This window comes from Lepus europaeus, chromosome 5 (genome assembly GCF_033115175.1).
Source record: "Lepus europaeus isolate LE1 chromosome 5, mLepTim1.pri, whole genome shotgun sequence".
Lineage (NCBI taxonomy): Eukaryota > Metazoa > Chordata > Mammalia > Lagomorpha > Leporidae > Lepus > Lepus europaeus.
In genome coordinates, this window is record NC_084831.1 from 131,015,269 (window position 1) to 131,035,462 (window position 20,194).

Consider the following 20,194-nt stretch of genomic DNA (forward strand, 5'->3'; position numbering starts at 1 on the left):
CTAACCTTGATGATCTCACTTGCTAACTGGGAGAGAAGATAACTTACCACGTAAACATTCTTGTTCATTAAAAAAGGAGGAACCAATGCCAGTTCTTACAATAATGAATTAAAGTTGTAATCATGGGGGGCCAGCGCTGTGGTACAATAGGTTAATCCTCCGCCTGCAGCTCTGGCATTCCATATGGGTGCAGGTTCAAGTCCTGGCTGCTCCACTTCTGACGCAGCTCTCTGCCAAGACATGGGAAAGCATTGGAAGATGGCCCGAGTGGTTGGGCCCCTGCACCCACGTGGGAGACCCGGAAAAAGCTCCAGGCTCCTGGCTTTGGATCAGCCCAGCTCTGGAGTGTGAACCAGAGGAAGGATGACCTCTCTCTCTGTCTGTGATCTGCTCCTCAAGTAAATAAATAAATCTTTAAAAAATAAAGTTATAATTAAGGTACTAATGGTCATTGACTTGTTTTCTTCTAGGAGTACCATGCATTTCCACCTGTGGCCACTAAGGCTGTGGGCAGAAACAGGGGTAAGAGATACCCACCCACCAGCACAGTGGAAGAACAGGGGTGCTTCATCAGCGCCCAGCCACATTTGCTCAGATCCAGAGGGTGAGCCCACCAAACATATCTACACTGCTCACTGGACCACAGAGACCAAGCAGTTATCAGAAACCATACTGCAAAGTAAACAGCATTAGAGAACAAAAAGAGATGAGAACAAAGAGTGAATTGAAATGGGAAAACAGGAGAGATAGTCTGAAGAAAATTCTGGAAGTGGCAAGCCCATACACACAGTGGGGCTTAGTACTCCTCACAGTTCATTTGCTGCGTGCAACCAGGTCTGTTTAAAGGGCAGGAGCAGCTTACATGGGTCCTCACCCAATAGACCTTCCAGCTGGAGGCTTGTGCCTCCCAGTCCACCATGGGACAAAAACTACTAGGCCAGTGCAGGTGCCAAACATGGCTTCACCAAACAGGCTTTCTCACTGAGTCTCTCGCCTTCAGGGTTAAGGGATGTCTTGCTGATAGTAGTTAATGTGCTAAGGTTTTCAGATACCTTATTTATTTATTTATTTATTTGACAGGCAGAGTGGACAGTGAGAGAGACAGAGAGAAAGGTCTTCCTTTTGCCTTTGGTTCACCCTCCAATGGCCGCCGCGGCTGGCGCGCTGCGGCCCGCGCACGGCGCTGATCCGATGGCAGGAGCCAGATGCTTACCCTGGTCTCCCATGGGGTGCAGGGCCCAAGCACTTGGGCCATCCTCCACTGCACTCCCTGGCCACAGCAGAGAGCTGGCCTGGAAGAGGGGCAACTGGGACTAGAACCCAGTGTGCCGGCGCCACAAGGCAGAGGATTAGCCTAGTGAGCCTCGGCGCCGGCCCAGATACCTTATTAATATGCATGATTTACCTTTGTATGTAAACTTGAACTGAGCTGACTTTGTCCCTATGACAACTCTTCTGTCGCTCACTAATATCCCAGTGGTTCTCTTCTGAATTCAAAAGACAAATGAGGTAAAAACCAGTGGTCTGGGGCTGACGCTGTGGTGCAGCGGGTTAACGCCCTGGCCTGAAGTGCTGGCATCCTATATGGGTGCCGGTTTGATACCCGGCTGCTCCACTTCCAATCCAGCTCTCTGCTATGGCCTGGGAAACCAGTAGAAGATGGCCCAAGTCCTTGGGCTCCTGTACCCACGTGGGAGACCCAGAAGACGCTCCTGGCTCCTGGCTTCAGATCAGCACAGCTCTGGTCAATTGGGGAGTTAACCAGTAGATGGAAGACCTTTCTCTCTCTCTCTCTCTCTCTCTCTCTCTCTATCTATCTATCTATCTCTCTGCCTCTGCCTCTCTGTAGCTTTGCCTTTCAAATAAATAAAATAAATCTTAAAAAAGAAAGAGTCACAGAGGGACAGGCATGCTTGGTGGTGACACCTGCAGTGCCATTGGCCTATGTGAAAAGTGAAATATGACATAAGTGATGATTTCCGAGTACCTGGATACAACACCTGGCTTTCCTTCCAATTCCAGCTTCCTGCTAATACAGACTCTAGGAGGCAGCAGTGATGGCTCAAGGAGTCGGGTTCCTGTTGCCCACGTTTAAGACCCGGAATGAGTTCTCAGCTCCTGTCTTTGGCCCCTAGCCAGGGTCTACTGTGGGCATTAGGGAAATGAACCAGCAAATGGGAGAAGTGCATGCTCTCTCCCTTCCCACCCTCTCTTCCTCCCCCGCTTCCTTCTCTCTCTCCCTTAAATCTCTCTCAAATAAATCAATTTCTTTAAATTTTAAAAATAAAAAATTGTACTCTCATCAAAAGAATTCATCTCACCAAAGAAATTTGTTTTCCCCTATAAATTTGGCAAAAAAGGTTTCATGGTCCTGGGAGAGAATGGCTAGCATAGGTGACCTCAGAGTATTTTTGCCACCTGTGAAACAGATCAAGGAGTTTCAGAATTGTGCTCCTGCCTACAGAAGTTAGGGAGAAAACCTAAGACCCAGATAGCTATCTCTCACCACAGGGAAGGTGTACACAGGCTCATTGTCCATAGAAAGTGGCTCCTCTTAAGCCAGCGTGTCGTCCTGAGGGACTGCAGCCTCCATTCCCTGGGCTTTCTGATCTGAGGACGTCTGACACAGCAACATCTGGAAGACAACCGAAAAAAACACATTCCTAGGTCAACTATGGTTTCTGTTTAGACTGTTGCCATCTGGGCTGTATGGTCCCCTTTAATTAGTACTAGCACTAATTTAATAATCAAAAACTAGCAATATTTGCAAAGGTCTTAGACTTGTTTTCCTCAAGAGAGAGTTAAAACCACCCATTGCTGATTGGAAAATGAAAGAAATGAACTTCTAATCAAGATTTTTTTTCCTGAAAGGCCATAGGAAAATAAGTCATTCAGGGGGCATTTCCCGGGTATTCTAGCCCAGCTTTTTTCCATATACTTCTAGAGTCCCTCACCATCTGATGAGAATTTTGTACTTTCCATCTGTCCACCCCCAGGAAGCTTTTCCAGTACCCAGACTGGGTGAAGGGACCCTCTTCTGTGCTCACCTGCACACAATGCATGCTCTAATTTCAAATCTCAGGACCCACTCAGCACAGACGTGGCACATGTAGAAAACAAATGGTGGGGCCGGCGCTGTGGCGTAGTGGGTGAAGCCACCGCCTGCAGTGCCGGCATCCCATATGGGCAGTTCAAGACCTGGCTGCTCCATTTCCAACCCAGCTCTTTTGTCATATAACATGACAAGAGCACATAACACAATGGCTACATTTCTATGAAATATCCATAATGGATAAATCTACACATACAGGAAGACTGCTTGTAGCTTAAGCTCAAAGAGAATGGAAGCCTGGTTAGGTGACAGCTATGGTCTGGGAAACCAGTAGAAGATGGCCCAAGTCCTTGGACCCCTGAATCTACATGGGAGATCCAGAAGAAACTCCTGGCTTTGGATCGGTGCAGCTCCGACAGTTGCAGCCAACTGAAGAGTGAACCAGCAGATGGAAAACCTCTCTCTCTCTCTCTTTCTCTCTCTCTCTCTCTCTCTCTTTCTCTCTGCCTCTCCCTATCTCTCTGTGTAACTCTCATTTTCAAATAAATAAATCTTTTTTAAAAAAAAATGGTAAGTGCTGACCCAGTGTGTACACTGGACCACAATTTCCAAATCATCACATTGTGCTCTTTCTCTCATAGTGCTGATTTGACAATGTCTTTCAAATATTTTTTTCTGCTCATCACTTTCTTTTTTTTTTTTTTTTTTTTTTTTGACAGGCAGAGTGGACAGTGAGAGAGAGAGACAGAAAGGTCTTCCTTTACCATAGGTTCACCCCCCAATGGCTGCTGCAGCCGGCGCACCGCGCTGATCCAAAGGCAGGAGCCAGGTGCTTCTCCTGGTCTCCCATGCGGGTGCAGGGCCCAAGCACTTGGGCCATCCTCCACTGCCCTCCTGGGCCACAGCAGAGAGCTGGCCTGGAAGAGGGGCTACCGGAACAGAATCCGGCGCCCTGACCGGGACTAGAACCCGGTGTGCCGGCGCCACAGGTGGAGGATTAGCCTAGTGAGCCGCAGTGCCAGCCCTCTGCTCATCCCTTTCTGCAGATCTATGTTTTGAATTAGCACCAGACAGAAAAACAACAGGACAAAAAAAAAACTTCACCTTTTTGCTCAGACTGTGAGGATATTACAACCCCTCAAATAACACCGTGTAACTTCGTGCCCAACAGAATGGCAGTAAGCAAAATGAAGTTAACAATAAGCATTGGCAAAGACATGGAGAAATTGAAACCCTTGTACATCACTGGCAGTAACATAGAATAGTGCAGCCACTGTGGAATTCACTGGGAAGTTCTGTAAAACTTTAAACAAAAAGCACCATATGACTCAACAATTCCACTTCTAAATATATACCCAAGAGAACTGAAAACAGGTGTTCAAAAAAAATCTTGTACACAAGTGTTTGTAGCAGCACTATTCATGGTAATCAAAACATGGAAGCAACCCAAATATCTATTAACTAATGAATGGATAAACAAATGTGGTATCCCCATACAGTGAAATATTATTTGGTCATAAAAAAGGTATGTAGTTGTGATATATAACATGACAAGAGCACATAACACAATGGCTACATTTCTATGAAATATCCATAATGGGTAAATCTACACATACAGGAAGACTGCTTGTAGCTTAAGCTCAAAGAGAATGGAAGCCTGGTTAGGCGACAGCTAAAATATAAGGAGTTTCCTACATGCTGCTGAAAATGTCCAATGATTGACTATGGTGCTGGTTACACATATCTGTGAATATACTATAAACCATTGACTCACACATTTTAAATGAGTGAATTGTATGATACACAAATTATATCACAACAAAGATTTTTTTAATAAATCTACCATGTGGCATGAAGGAATACACTGAGGGGTTGGAATTGTTCTAGATCCTGCTTTTGGTGGTAGTTACAAGACTCTGAATGTTTGAAAATCCCCACAAAGTGAATTTTACTGTATGGGAAAAGTACAATACAATAGAAAGTTCACCACGTGCAGCCTTGGTTGGAATCATAAGTGGGAATCCATGTTCAGCTTCAATAGAGGCTGTTCCAGCTAATTAGAAGTTCCTGTATGTGTGCAAAGGGAGCACTGAGTCCCATGGACCCAAGCCTAACTGTAATCCTACCTAATCTGCATTGTGCAGATGAAATCCAGTTAAATAAAAAATGCACAGCAGAGAGATTTCCACCCATGCAATCCCACCTCTACATCACCCTTAAAGCAGAGTGGCTGATTCAGCAGTCCAAGTCTTCACCCCAGCCCAGGCGATCGTTCTGAATTCTCCATTTGATAATGGACCAGATATTGAACTTGGTCTTCCCTCTGCAGGAGTAATCAATAAAGTTGACAAAGAGTTTATACAACTCTCCAACTCCAAGCCTTCAATAGATGCCCCATGACTTGCAAATATGTAACACTGTAAGATGACACATATCAGGAACCCTGCGTTGTAGCTTTGGTCAGGGGTGAATGCGTTTCAAGAGCAGCAAATATGGAAATGGTCACCAAGAGAGGGTTAAAGAAAAAGTTGTCCAGTATCATAGGTCCCAAGGAAAATCACAAAACTCCCAAGACATCTGCTATCAAAAGTCTGAGAATTTTCCCAAACTGGAGAAGGTTCTGGAACAGAAGCAGGAGCAAGAAACCTCTTGAATTCAGAGGGTCCTGCTCTGGGGGTGGTCTGGGGAGACACCTGAGAGCCCAAAGAATTTTAAGGCTGTCACTAACCACATGTAAATAACGCGAAACTGGTTAGATGTTCTCTGTAATTAAGGTCTTCCTACAGCCCTGTGTTCAGAGCGCACACAAGCCGTGTGGGTTCCAGTTGGGTGGGCTCCCTACACAGCAGTTTGTATTTCACAGTGGGATTTAATGTTAGGTAAAGGAACACTTTAAAAATAATAGTAAAATGTGGACCCTCCACACTAATATGAACACTTACCTTGAGTGGCAGATCCCTCAGGGAAGTCCTGTCAAAGCCGTGCCTATGATCTGTTCCCTTTTACTTTCCTGATCCCGGATCCCTTAGAATCATCTCCAAGCCCTGAAGCTCCCTAGTCCTCCACTATAGCCTGTCCTGGGAGAGAGGAACCAACAGCTTTGCTGCCCAATCGTCTTGGTCTGTAGCCACTCTTCCTCACTTGATTGAACCAACCACACATGTCCTCCCACTTCGGAGGCTAATCTGAAAGACTGGAGTCCCAGAAGTCTGTTTCAATACGAATCCTGTGAAACGCTCATGTGACTTTCTCCATGTGAGGGAACGTTTTCCTGGCTCTCACTGCAGCAGCGTCCCAACCATGGGGACAGCATGAGCACTGAGGGAGCGTGAACTGGTCTTTGCTACAACATGTTGAGATCTTTCATCTGAATTGACAGTGAGAGTTAACAGAAAACCAGGCCCTGCAGACAGTCCTTTCACAACACACAAGTTCTCAAGCTGGGATGCTCCCTTACTAGCTGAAGCCAGAGTCTCCTCCTCTACTGCTGGAGTTGGCAACACCTCCCCAGGGATCCTACACAACGGCTCTCTGTTAACTTCCTTTAGCAACTCTGGGCTCTAGCTTCCTCATCTCTAAACCATGGGAGGGCTGGGAGGAACTGACCAGCTCATCATTATCATCCCTTCCAGATCTGAGACTCTGCCACGCGTGCACAGTGGCTAGGCAAGCCCCAAGTCCTATTCAAAGAAACACCTTCTGAGTCCTTTCCATCCTCGTCTCAAGCTCCAGCTGCTGTTGCTCTCACTGAAGAGTGCTGAAGACCACATGCCTGAACTTAGAATGTGCTAGAATACACAGTATCCAGATGCATGAAATTTCCTGAGAACAGAGGCTGTCTGGGTTAGCGGGGATGAGGTACAGCAGCACATAAATGGAAAGACTTAAACACAGAAATGTGTGTTCTGCTCCACAAGCCAGGTCTGTGGGGAGGCAGTCTGCGATTGATGTGAGGTCTATAAGAACTAAGTATACTTCCTTCTCCAATCTGCTCCACCAGCCTCAGTGCACAGATTGCACATTGATGGTCCAGGATGACCACCGAAGATCCAGATGCCATGTTCACATTCCAGGAAGCAGGAAACAGAAGTCAAACAAGGGGGACATAGGCACATTTCTAGGTTGAACAGTTTCTCTTTAACAGAGCCTTCCTGAAGATGCTTACCAAGGTTGCATTTTTTTATATATATTTGAAAGGCAGTTGCAGAGAGAGGGAGAGACAGGGAGAGAGAGAGAAATCCTCCATCTGGTTCACTCCCCAAATGGCCACAATAGGCAAGGCTGGGCCAGGCCGAAGCCAGGAGCTTCTTCCAGGTCTCTCATGTGGGTGCATGGGCCCAACCATTTGGGCCATCTCCTGCTGATTTCCCAGGCACATTTGCAGGGAGCTGGATGAGAAATGGAGTGGCCTCAAACCGGCACCCATATGAGATGCCAGCATGGCAGGTGGCAGCTTTACCCACTACGACACAATGCCAGCCCCCAAGGCTGCACTTAGGTTCCAGTGCTCAGAATATAGTTGCAAGGGTACACATAGGAGCAGCCTTGGAAGAAAAGCTAAGCAATGTAGTTTTTAACTGGGCGCATTGCTGCCCCCCGTGACAGGGGCTCTGTCGATGAAGTTGCATGGACAGCCTGCAGTGGCAGCCAGACTACCCTGATATGTGCTGGAGTACCCTGTGCTGTCCCTGGGAGAAGCTTGTTAAATGCTCTTGATTTGATCTGATTGTCAGCAGGCAGGTAACCTGACCCAGAAGAGGCTTTGCTCTGCTTACATAAATAAGCATCCTCTGGTCTGGGCGTCAGGACAGGAGCGAGGCGCGTAACCATGGTGCTTCCAGTCTTTGTGAATTAGCAATCAGCCAAAAATGTTGATGTTTTCTCTTGGAAACCAGAGCTTTATATGAAAATGAAAACAAAGTTATTTCCATTTTCTGAACCACCAAGACTTCTCTGATTAAAGATGAAAAACCCCTGTCACAATCTGTCCTCAGATCCATCCACAGTTCTCCCACCCACAGATTCACGCAGACTGATGGGAAGTAGCTTCCGCTGAAGGGGTGGAAGGTCAAGTACACTGGGATGCCCAAGCTTGCTACCAACCCATTCTATCCTAAAGGGATGTCCCACATACATAATCCCTCAGGAAAGAAAGATCATTCATGGACAAACTCTACTTGTGAGTCCCTCTGTACAAATTTCCTAGTCCTTAAGGCAATGGAATGAGATGCAAAGTGAATTAAGTGATTTGCCTTGTTCTAGAAGCAGAGATAGGACTAAAATTTGAGTCCCAGCTCCCAATCCATTGCTCAAACCAACACAGCCCAAACTCTACTCGGAAAAAAATCTACCAGGAGAACCAAATGTTTGAAATTCTGAAACACATCTAAATTAATTTAGTTATCCAGGTAAGAGTTTGGTTTATGATTTAATTTTGCCTAGGTCTCTGAAGTCATCAGTAGTTTTAATTCAATCATTGTTTATTAAATGTTTATCCAGTAGTCAGTAATGTGTTACGAAGAGAATACAAAAGGAGTGTAAGATATGCCCTGATAATGTTGCTGCTGTTAAAAGTTATAACCAGGGCCAACACTGTGGCGTAGCAGGTAAAGCCACTGCCTACAGTGCTCACGTCCCATATGGGTACTGGTTGGAGTCCCGGCTGCTCCACTTCCAATCCAGCTCTCTGCTATGGCCTGGGAAACCAGTAGAAGATGGCCCAAGTCCTTGGGCCCCTGCGCCTGCATGGGAGACCTGGAAGAAGCTCCTGGCTCCTGGCTTTGGATTGGCAGAGTTCAAGCCATTGTGGCCATCTGGGGAGTGAACCAGCAGATGGAAGACCTCTCTCTCTCCCTCCCTCTCTCTCTCTCTCTTCTTCTCACCTTCAAATAAAATGAAAATACATACATAATAATTTATAAAGAGTATCTTTACAATTTCTATTGGAATATTATTTTGAACTGTTGAACCAAATTAAATTAAATGACCTCAATGGCTACACAGTCTTTCTTCTTTGAGAGTAGAATTTACTTGGGGACTGGCAGGGGCACTGAGGGGGCTGCCAAAGTCATTCTGAGCCAAGAATTCTGTAAAGCAGACTTGGGTGTCCTGTTTGGGTTCCTAGTGACATTCTATCATCCCAGGACAGCCTCCCTCCAGTCCTCACTTCCCATGATGGAATACTCTGTGTGTTTAGGCCAGTGGCTCTCAAATTTCAGCATGCTTCTGAATCCCTCGGACAGCTTCCTAAGACTCAGAATTGCCACACTCCACTGACACAGCAATTGCGGGCTGCGGCCCGAGAATCTGCATCGCCCACAAGCTCCCACGTGAGGCTGCTGCTGCTGCTCAAGGATCCACACTTCGCAAGACCACTGCTTTAAGATAGCTATTTCGGGCTTTTAATTATAAGCAGTTGCATTCTATCTTGTCTGATGCAAACCCTCTCCACTCTCAGAGAGCTCCCCTCTCCACTCTATTGCTGGGTCCCAGACTCTTTGTGGCCTTGCACATTGTAGGTGTGCAACAGGACATGTGCCCATTGCATCCAGAACCACAAGAGGATGGAGCTGAAGTCTGTGAATGACAGGGCTCACAAACACTTCTGTGCTCAGAACTTGAGACTTGCCCAGCACCCAGGAGAATTAGAGAGGGTTAAAGCTGGAAGAGGTGTTAATTATCTGGTCTAATTCCTTCCACCCTCACTTCCTTCCTATAAAAGATGAAGAAACCAGGGCCCAGAAATGCTCAGTGTCCAAGATGGCTCAGTATGTTACAGGGGAGTTACATGGAGTCCATAGGAAGATTTCACAGTCTCCTTCCACCTCTGGAGGACAGGGTCACGATCTCATCTGTTTGGGACCAAGTGCAACATCAGAGAGGCCTAGTATGGACATGTGCATCCTGCAAAAAACAAAAAGTGCAAATCAAACTGTATATTTTGGGGGTGGCGCTGTGATGTTAGTAAGCTAAGCCTCACCAGCATCCCATATAGGAGCCAGTTCGTGTCCCAGCTGCTCCACTTCCAATCCAGCTCTCTGCTTATGGCCTGGGAAAGCAGTGGAAGATGGCCCAACTCCTTGGGCCCTACACCCACATGGGAGACCCAGAAGAAGCTCCTGGTTCCTAGCTTTGGATTGGTCCAGCTCCAGCCATTGTGGCCACTTGGGGAGGGAACCAGTGGATGAAAGATCTTTCTCTGTCTCTCCCTCTCTCTGTCGGTAATTCTACCACTCAAATAAATAAATAAAATCTTTTTTAAAAAACTGTGCATTTCTACCTCTTCCCTCTTATAGTCATTGAGATTGGAAAATTCTGAAAAATTCAGTTTAAAGCCTATGTAAAAAGAAAAAAAAATACTTGGGCCAAAACTGTGGTGCAATGGGTTAAAGCCACATCCTTCAGCACCTGCATCCAATATGGGCATTGGTTCAAGCCCTGGCTGCTCCATTTCCAATCCAGCTCTCAGCTATGGCCTGGGAAAGCAGCAAAAGATGGTCCAAGTACTTGGGCCCCAGCACCTGTGTGGGATACATGTAAGAAGCTCTTGGCTCCTGACTTCAGCCTGGCCTAGCCCTAGTCATTGTGGCCATTTGGGGCATAAACCAGCAGATGGAAGAGCTCTCTTTCTCTCTCTCTCGCTCTTTCGCTCTCTCACTCTCTCTCTCTCTCTGTAACTCTTTCAAATAAATAAATAAATCTTTTAAAAAAGACCGGCACTGTGGCTCACTAGGCTAATCCTCCGCCTGCGGCACCGGCACCCTGGGTTCTAGTCCCGTTTGGGGCACTGGATTCTGCCCCAGTTGCCCCTCTTCCTGTCCAGCTCTCTGCTGTGGCCTGGGAGTGCAGTGGAGGATGGCCCAAGTGCTTGGGCCCTGCACCCGCATGGGAGACCAGGAGAAGCACCTGGCTCCTGCCTTCAGATCAGCTCGATGTGCTGGCCGCAGCGCGCCAACCTCACCGGCCATTGGAGGGTGAGCCAACGGAAAAGGAAGACCTTTCTCTCTGTCTCTCTCTCTCTCTCACCGTCCACTCTGCCTGTCAAAAACAAACAAACAAAAAAATCTTTAAAAAAACCTTACAGTAACTTTACCACTATGGCTTTTATTCCTGTCAAAAGCCGTAGCGGCCATTTGGGGAGTGAACCAGTGGAAGGAAGACCTTTCTCTCTGTCTCTCTCCCATTATCTATATCTCTACTTGTCAAATAAGTTTTAAAAAAATTAAAAAAGAATATTGGGGGAAAAAACTTGAAAAGAGAAAATAGCTACTTTTAAAATGCCATAGAGCTTGAGCTATTCTTTTTCCCCAATCTTTTTAAACACTACTGAAAGTCAGTTCATAATATAGGACTGCTCAAAGATAGGAGCTGTGAAATACAGCAATGGGTCAAAAGATTCTAAAAGTGTCAAGCAGAATATTTTATTTTTTAGTGTAAAATAACACCCCCCCTTGTTGCAAACACAAAAGTGGGGCAGAGGAAGACCCACCACTCTTCACCCCCTCTCCAGGGATGTATCTCTGTTTGAGTACTTAGGACAACCTCCAACAATGCCACATGTTCAAAGGCGATGACAGGGAGGTGAGGGCAGCTCGCGCGCACCTCCTTCCTACGTGCTTTTGTGTAAACATTTGTGATGTATGCATGTCATCATAGAAAAGTCACAAAGCCACAGAGAGATGAATTGGCCAACCTCTCGTCGTGTCTCAAGCCCCTCTGCAGTGTCAACATTTGGTCTCAGCCTCTTTTTGGTCCGGTACCAACTGATGGAACAGCACTGACACTTCGGAAGCTGCGTGTGAGTAGGAGGTGAGCCAGGGGTGGCAAGAAGAAAGGCTGGATGTCCAGAGAGCATGGAAGCCAGGCAAGCCTGAGCTGCCTGCTATTGTCTTCCCACTTTGGATTTGCCTGAGTTTCCAGTGATGCAATTAAGGCCACAGACCTCAGCCTTCTGGTTCCAATATCCAGTTCTAGGAGCTCGGCCTCACAGAACTAGCCTGTTGTCGATGTCCCTCTATGAAAAAAAGGCTAACATTCCCTTTTGTTGCCCTCAGAACCCTCCTAGAAGATCTTGCTCTTTAGAAAACAACCTTTCTAACCTACCTTCTGGCTGTCCCCTCAACAAACTTTCCAGTGTAACCCTAAAGGGGTTCAAGGTGATCAAAAGCTGCACTTTTATATCCTTCATGGGCTTTGTTGCCATCACTTGCAGAGTTTTTCCAGCTCTTCACTTCAGCCTGTGGGGTGTGAAGATACCAGGAAAAGGCTTCCAGGCAGTGATCTTGCTGCCCCTGATATTAGAGCTGAGTATAACACTGGAAAACTTGAAAATATGGGTCTGGGAAAGGTCTCTGGAGAAGCCTCAAAGTATCCTTAAGGGCAGTGTGTGTGGTTGCTGTGGTTACCAGGTAGCGTGGCAGTCTCAGCACCGGCACCGAGCAGGACAACCCCTTCCCCGTGAAGCACAAAGAGAGGATGCTCCCAAGCTCAAACCTACCTCACTCTGAGGGCTAGGAGAGCAGACACTTAGTCACTACCCATTTGTCACACTGCCAAAGTTAGGGGTCCCCAGGGCAAGCAGGGGAGCATACTGTGGAAAGTCACTTTGAGAATATTTGTTAAGATAATGAGATTACACCTGTGTTGTGGTGCAAGTTAAGCTGCCTCTTGTGATACCAGCATCTAAATCGGAGTACCAGTTGAAGTCTCAGCAACTCTGGTTTCGATCTAGCTCCCTCCTAATGTGCCTGGAAAAGCAGTGGATGATGGCTCAAGTATGTAGGTCCCTGTTGCCTCCACACAAGACCGGGATGGAGTTCTGTGCTCCTGGCTTTGGTCTGGCCCAGCCCTGGTTGTTATGGCCATTTGGGGAGAGAACCAACAGATAGAAGATTTTCTCCCTTTTTTTGCCTCTCTGTCTCTGTCATTCTGTCTTTCAAATAAATCTTTATTAACAACAACAACAAAAAAGAATGTGATTGGGGCTGATGCCCTGGTATAATGGGTAAAGCCATTGCCTGAAATCGCAGCATCACATTTGGGTGCCAGTTCAAGTCCCAGCTGCTCCACTTCCAGTCTAGCTCTCTGTTAATGTGCCTGGGAAAGCAGTGGAAGATGGCCTGAGTGCTTGGGCCCCTGCACCTGGCTCCTGGCTTTGGATCAGCCCAATTCTGGCGTTGTGGCCATTTGGGTAGTGAACCAGCAGATGGAAGACTTCTCTCTGTGTGTCTTTCCTCATTTGTCTCTCTGAAACTCTGCCTTTCAAATAAATAAATAAATATTTTTTTAAAAAATAATAAAAAAGAATATGGGGGATGGTGCTGTGATGCAGCGGGTTAACACCCTGGCCTGAAGCGCCAGCATCCCATATGGGTGTCAGTTCGAGACCTGGCTGCACCTCTTCCGAACCAGCTCTCTGCTATGACCTGGAAAAGCAGTGGAAGATGGCCCAAGTCCCTGGGCCCCTGCACCCACGCGGAAGACCCAGAAGAAGCTCCTGGCTCCTGGCTTCGGATTGGCGCAGCTCTGGCCATTGAGGCCAATTGGGGAGTGAATCCTCGGATGGAAGACCTCTCTCTCTCTCTGCCTCTCCTCTCTCTGTGTGTAACTCTGACTTTCAAATAAATAAAGAAATCTTTAAAAAAAAAAAAAAAAGACTCCGCCTGCGGCGTCGGCAGCCCATATGGGTGCCGGGTACTTGTTGCAGCTGCTCCTCTTCCAGTCCAGCTCTCAGCTGTGGCCCGGGAGGGCAATGGAGGATGGTCCAAGTGCTTGAGTCCCTGTACCCACTTGGGAGACCAGGAAGAGGCACCTGGCTCCTGGCTTCGGATCGGCACAGTGCCAGCCGTAGTGGTCATTTGGGGAGTGAACCAACGGAAGGAAGACCTTTCTCTATGTCTCTCTCTCTGTCTATACTCTACCTGCCAAAAAAAAAAAAAAAAAAAAGAATGTGGTTAAACAGCAAAGTTAGAATCCATATCCCTACACTTTCTGAGTTTTATAACATTTTGCTTTGTTTCTGTCATTTAATTTTTTATTTCTTTTGAACTAGCACTAACATTATGTCTGTCACCATGATTCTTGTGACCCTAGGGCCAGCCAGGCACAGGGCTAGGGCAGTGGGGAAATAACTGGGCTGGGACCCTGTGAGGATGGTCTCTCCGTCTACCTGAGCCTCAGACTATGGTTTCAGGCTCCAGATGGTGATCATGATTGTTAAAAAGCAACCATTATCCCTGTTAATGAGGATAATAAAACTGAACAATTCATGAGCACTGACAACATATGGAGCACCCTGCAAAACACAGATTTACCAGCATTGTCAGGAAATGAAGTTTTCCACATCAGTGAATTTTCTGGAAAATTAAGGCTTACCTCTTTATCTTCAGTGCTTTTTTCTGAAGATGTTAACCATTTAGGATGGAAATGTGTCAAACATACAATACATTTTCCTATCTCAATAAACAGTGTAACAAAAACCACCCACCCCATTTGATCTGGGTGTCTTCTTACAAACATGCAGTGGAGCACAGGATGGGGGTCTCCTTCCATCACATAGTTGGGTCTTAATTGGGACAGTTAATCCACTTCGCCTAGACTTAGTCAACTGGGCACAGGTCTCTCTGGATGTCCCTAACCAATTATGTCACCACTAACTAAAAATGCTTGCTAGAAACATAGGATTTCAGCCCTGGTTAAGACCTAGTATCAGATTCCCCAAGGAGGGAAACCCAGATATCTACCTGTATTGCATTCAGTGGGTAATTCTGATATGCACCAGTCCTAGCAGAGTGCCAGCTCTAGCTTTGCTTATAGGAAGTGCTAAGTCTTCATGAAACTGAATGGATTTCTTGGATTGCATAAGCAACCTAAAGGTATAAGTCCTTTTGTCTAGATAGCGGCAACTCTCATTTCTGATTTTTTAACATGGTTAAAGTCTCTGGCCAGAGCCAAAAGGCCACATATTATATATTTGCATTTACATGAAATGCCCTGAATAGAACTTCATAGAAATGAACTTCATAGAGACAGAAATTAAATTAGTGGAGTCCAGAGACTGGAGAGAGGGAGGAATAGAGAGTGACTACTTACAAGTACCGTGATTTCTTTTTGAAGTGATGTAAATAAAATGTGGAATTAGGTAGTGATGATGGGTGTACAACCTTTTGATAGTAAAACCCCAAGAATTATACACTTTAAAAGATGGAGTTTGTGGTATGCAAATTATCTCCTCATTTTAAAAAGGTATTGGACTACTTGAGTTCAAAAAAAAAATTTTTTTTTTGACAGGCAAAGTAGATAGTGAGAGAGAGAGAGACAGAGAGAAAGGTCTTCCTTTTTGCCATTGGTTCACCCTCCAATGGCTGCTTCAGCCAGCGCATCTCGCTGATCCAAAGCCAGGAGCCAGGTGCCCAAGGACTTGGGCCATCCTCCACTCTCTTCCCGGGCCATAGCAGAGAGCTTGCCTGGAAGAGGGGCAACCGGGACAGAATCCGGCCCCCGAACCAGGACTAGAACCCGGTGTGCCGGCGCTGCAAGGCGGAGGATTAGCCTGTTAAGTCACGGCACCAGCCTCTTGAGTTCAAATTCTGGCCCTGCCACAGAGCCGTCAAGTAACCTTGAACAACTTAATGAACCTCTTTGAAATCCGGTCGCATCAATGGTAAAGTGGGAGATAATGGCACCTATGTGATAGATTTGTGATGAGATTTAAATAATATAATCTTTGTCAGCAGTGTCTAGTTGTCAGGGGTCACCCCAAAATATTGACCGCAGGAGACCAAAATATACCACCCCAAAATACACTGCTATGGCATAGTATTTTAAGCTGGTTATTTTGAGAAACTGCAGACATGGAGTAGCTCTGAAAAATTGCCCTTTCGTAAAGGAAATTTACATCTATAAAGGGAACTTCTTTTTGTAAAAGTGTCTGTATCAGGAACAGAGCTGCTCCAGAGACAAATTTTATCACCTAAGAAACTTCTAAGGTTAGCTTTGTTCATCACACATTTCCTCCCCTCATCTTTCCATAACTTATCTCCACCCTGCTCCCCAGTCCTTATTGCTTTGTGTAGCTCAGGCTGCCATTTCTTGAGTCTCATATTTTTGTGATACCCCCATGCATTCATACATTATGAAATGTTTTTTTTCTTTTAATCCTTTTGATGTCAATTTATTTTTTTAAGATTTACATTATTTGAAAGATTGAGTTACAGAGAGAGGTAGAGTCAGAGAAAAAGAGGTCTTCCATCTGTTGGTTCACTCCCCAAATAACTGCAACAGCCAGAGCTGAGCTGATCTGAAGCCAGGAACCAGGAGCTTCTTCCAGGTCTCCCACATGGGTGCAGGGTCTATCTTCTACTGCTTTCCCAGGCCATAGCAGAGAGCTGGTTCGGAAGTAGAGCGCCCATATGGGATGCTGGCACTGTAGGCCAGGGCTTTAACCCATTGCACCACAGCGCTAGCCCCTGATGTCAATTTTTTTTTTTTGAAAGGCAGAGTGGACAGTGAGAGAGAGAGAGACAGAGAGAAAGGTCTTCCTTTGCCGTTGGTTCACCCTCCAATGGCTGCCATGGCCGGCACGCTGTGGCCGGCGCACTGCGCTGACCCGAAGGCAGGAGCCAGGTGCTTCTCCTGGTCTCCCATGTGGGTGCAGGGCCCAAGGACTTGAGCCATCCTCCACTGCACTCCCCGGGCCATAGCAGAGAGCTGGCCTGGAAGAGGGGCAACTGGGACAGAATCCGGCGCCCCAACCGGGACTAGAACCCAGTGTGCCGGCGCCGCAAGGTGGAGGATTAGCCTATTGAGCCGCAGCGCCGGCCCCCTGATGTCAATTTAATTCATGGGACAGCCAAAGATCCTAAAGGAGTAAAATAATAATAATAATTTTTTGTTTCCCCTACATTGTTGCATCTTAAGTGCTAATAAATATTTTCTGTTGCAGAGGCAAAAAGAATGTTAATGTCTTTCTGATCACCAACCACAAAGGTCAACACTTCTTTAGCAAAAGATAGGTTAACAAGAGAAAAGTGTAACAAGTATATTTTAATATCAAAGTTTTGTGTGGCATAGGAGCCTTCAGAAATGAAGACTCAAAGATCAGGGAAACCTCTATTTTTATGCTTAAGTCTGATGAGGAATGGACAACCAAGGAGCAAGTGACAGGGCAAAATGGTACGGTATAATGATAATAGACTGGAGAGGGAAACACAATGAGACCTATTTGTTCATAGTTTTCTTGGCCTCTCTGTGTCACATTCTCTTCCCCAGGTACAGCGCAGAACTCCTGTCACTGGAGGATCTTCAAGGGAAATAGAGAATGATCTGTTAAGGTTTTATGGCTTGCTTGGGGAGAGGGGTTTTGGTTTCTATGACCCACCACAGGGAAGTAGAATTCCAGCTTCTAGGATTCACTTTCAGGCAGAAGGAAGGGTGAAAGATAGGAGGATGGGAGAAGATCAGGGAGAAGATCAGGGAGTCCTCCCTCTGAAGACTTCCAATCACCTTCAGCTCCAAGTCCTCCCTGTGCAAAGGGCCATACCTCGGGATATCTTTCTGAGCCTTGACCCCACCAACAATTCTCAAACCTTAAAATCCATAAGAATCACCTCTTGAACTTGAACATATGAATACCTCCTAGACTTTCAGGTTGATGAGTCTGGAGTGGCTTCAGAATTATGATTTTTTTTTTAATTTTTGACAGGCAGAGTGGACAGTGAGAGAGAGAGACAGAGAGAAAGGTCTTCCTTTTGCCGTTGGTTCACCCTCCAATGGCCACCGCGGTAGCACGCTGCGGCCGGCCCACCGCGCTGATCCGATGGCAGGAGCCAGGTGCTTCTCCTGGTCTCCCATGGGGTGCAGGGCCCAAGCACTTGGGCCATCCTCCACTGCACTCCCTGGCCACAGCAGAGAGCTGGCCTGGAAGAGGGGCAACCGGGACAGGATCGGTGCCCCGACCGGGACTAGAACCCAGTGTGCCAGCGCCGCAAGGCGGAGGATTAGCCTCGTGAGCCACAGCGCCGGCAGAATTATGATTTTTTTTTTAATAAACCTACCATTCTGATTGCAGATGGTAGAGATAACACAAGAAATGCTGTTCTAAACTCATAAACTGGACATGAATACAATGTTTTAAGAATAATGTGTTGGTTTCCCTCTTGGGATGTATAAAAATAGAAAGAACATTGCTCCTATCCTTATACCAAAAAGAAAAGAAAAATAACCCCCAAAATTTGGACAATCTGCAAATGAACTTTCTTTGAACCTATCAGAGAGCTGATGCTGAAGAGCAACCAGGGAACCTAAAATCAAAGGAAACACAGGCACCCCCAAAATAAGACACACATGAGCTCTTGAATACAGGGGCAGATAGCTCTGTGCATGGGTAAGAATAACTCAACTCAAATGTTTGTTTTTTTTATTTGACAGGTAGAGTTATAGACAATGAGAGAGAGAGACAGAGAGAAAGGTCTTCCTTCCATTGGTTCACTCCCTAATGGCCACTACAGCCGGTGCTGCGCCCATCCAAAGCCAGGAGCCAAGTGCTCCTTCCTGGTTTCCCATGCGGGTGCAGGGGCCCAAGCACTTGGGCCATCTTCCACCGCACTCCCAGGCCACAGCAGAGAGCTGGACTGGAAGAGGAGCAGACAGGACTAGAACTCGGCACCCATATGGGATGCCTGTGCCACAGGCAGAGGATTAACCAAGTGAGCCACGGCACCGGCCCAACTCAAATGTTTTTAACAAATTGCTATAAAGGTTAAGTTTAGACCAGCAAGACAGCATCAAAGCCCAGGGAACATGGGCTAAGAAGTTACACCCTCTCACAGACACTTTTCCACCAGCCTCACTGGGTACACACAAAAGACCGGAAGAAGGGCAGGAGTCTGCCAAGAGCATTCCATGTACTGCAGTCCCTGGAGAAAGAAACAGCAGCCACTGTAGGAAACACATTAAGCCATATCCAGATCTTCATCTTTTGAAATCTCTCCTACAGAGAAAAAGCCTTAAAATGATGGTGGAAGAGCAACAAACCTGTTGATCTTAAGGCATGGATGAAAAAGCCATTGCAGCTGGGAGAAGAAGTGAAGTTGGAGGGGAGGCAAATTCTGTAACCATGCAAGGAGCAGGAAGAGGTGCTGGGCCCCGGGCTGAGGTAAAAGACGACTGCTGAGAAAAGCCCTACTCCTAACACTGAGACAAAACACCTGCCTATGACTTAGACTTGAAGAATGCGTCCCCCATCCTCTCCCACCAGGCTAACAAACATAGGGTAAAAAGCGACAGCATCTTCTGCTAAGAGAGGCGCCAAGGCATGGAGAGGCTCTGACTGAGGCACAAGACAAATGAAAGGCCCAAAGCAGAGGGTAGAGCAGGCACTCAAGAAAACTCTAGCAAACCAGCCCTTATATACAAGATCTACAAAGAGGAATTTGAAAACTGTGATGTGCCGAGGATAACCATAGGAACAACAAAATCTCCAACTGGTCCAACCCCTAAGTAGGTGGACTCATCCCCCCACATTGCCCATTTTGAGGCATAACAACTATTTAATTTAGGCTTTGTCACCCTACATAGATGGCTGGCTTTCCTCAAAAACTTAAAAGATACACAAGGAAACAAGAAAAAACAACAAAAATACTACCAACCAGACTCTGCTAAGACACAGATGTCAGAACTATCAAAAAGAGAATTTAACATAATTTTGTTATGTTTGAATGCTCTAGTTGAAAAGGTAGGTAACATGGATAAGTAGATGGGTAATTGCCACATAAAATGGAAACCATAGAAAGAATCAAATGGAAATGCTGGAAATAAAAAACACAGCAGTAGAGATTGAGTGATTTCAATGGGCTCATCGGTCAACTTGATAAAATAACTGAATTTGGAAATACACCAATAGAAATTACCCAAATTGAAACCCAAAGGAAAAAAAGAGTAAACAAACAAAAGAACCCAGAGCAGAGCATTTAAGAGCAGTGGGGCAATGTCAGTCTATAATGTGTGTAATGGAATTTCAAAAGGAGAGGAAAAAACATGACAAAACATCTCCTGAAGAAATGATGCATTTAAATTTATATTAACCTATTCAATATCAGTGCTATTCATCTTTGTATAGATTTAAGATTCTTTCTGTTATCATTT

General features: G+C 46.1%; 1 protein-coding gene across 1 annotated transcript in view; it reads right to left on the reverse strand.

Moving 5' to 3' along the window:
- The window catches only part of RXRG (retinoid X receptor gamma), a 165,005-nt gene that overhangs the window by 114,521 nt on the left and 30,290 nt on the right, over window positions 1-20,194 (reverse strand). The window contains exon 2 of the mRNA XM_062193758.1: window positions 2,507-2,635. The gene's annotated coding sequence lies outside the window, so the exon portion shown is untranslated. The remainder of the gene's footprint in view (window positions 1-2,506; window positions 2,636-20,194) is intronic.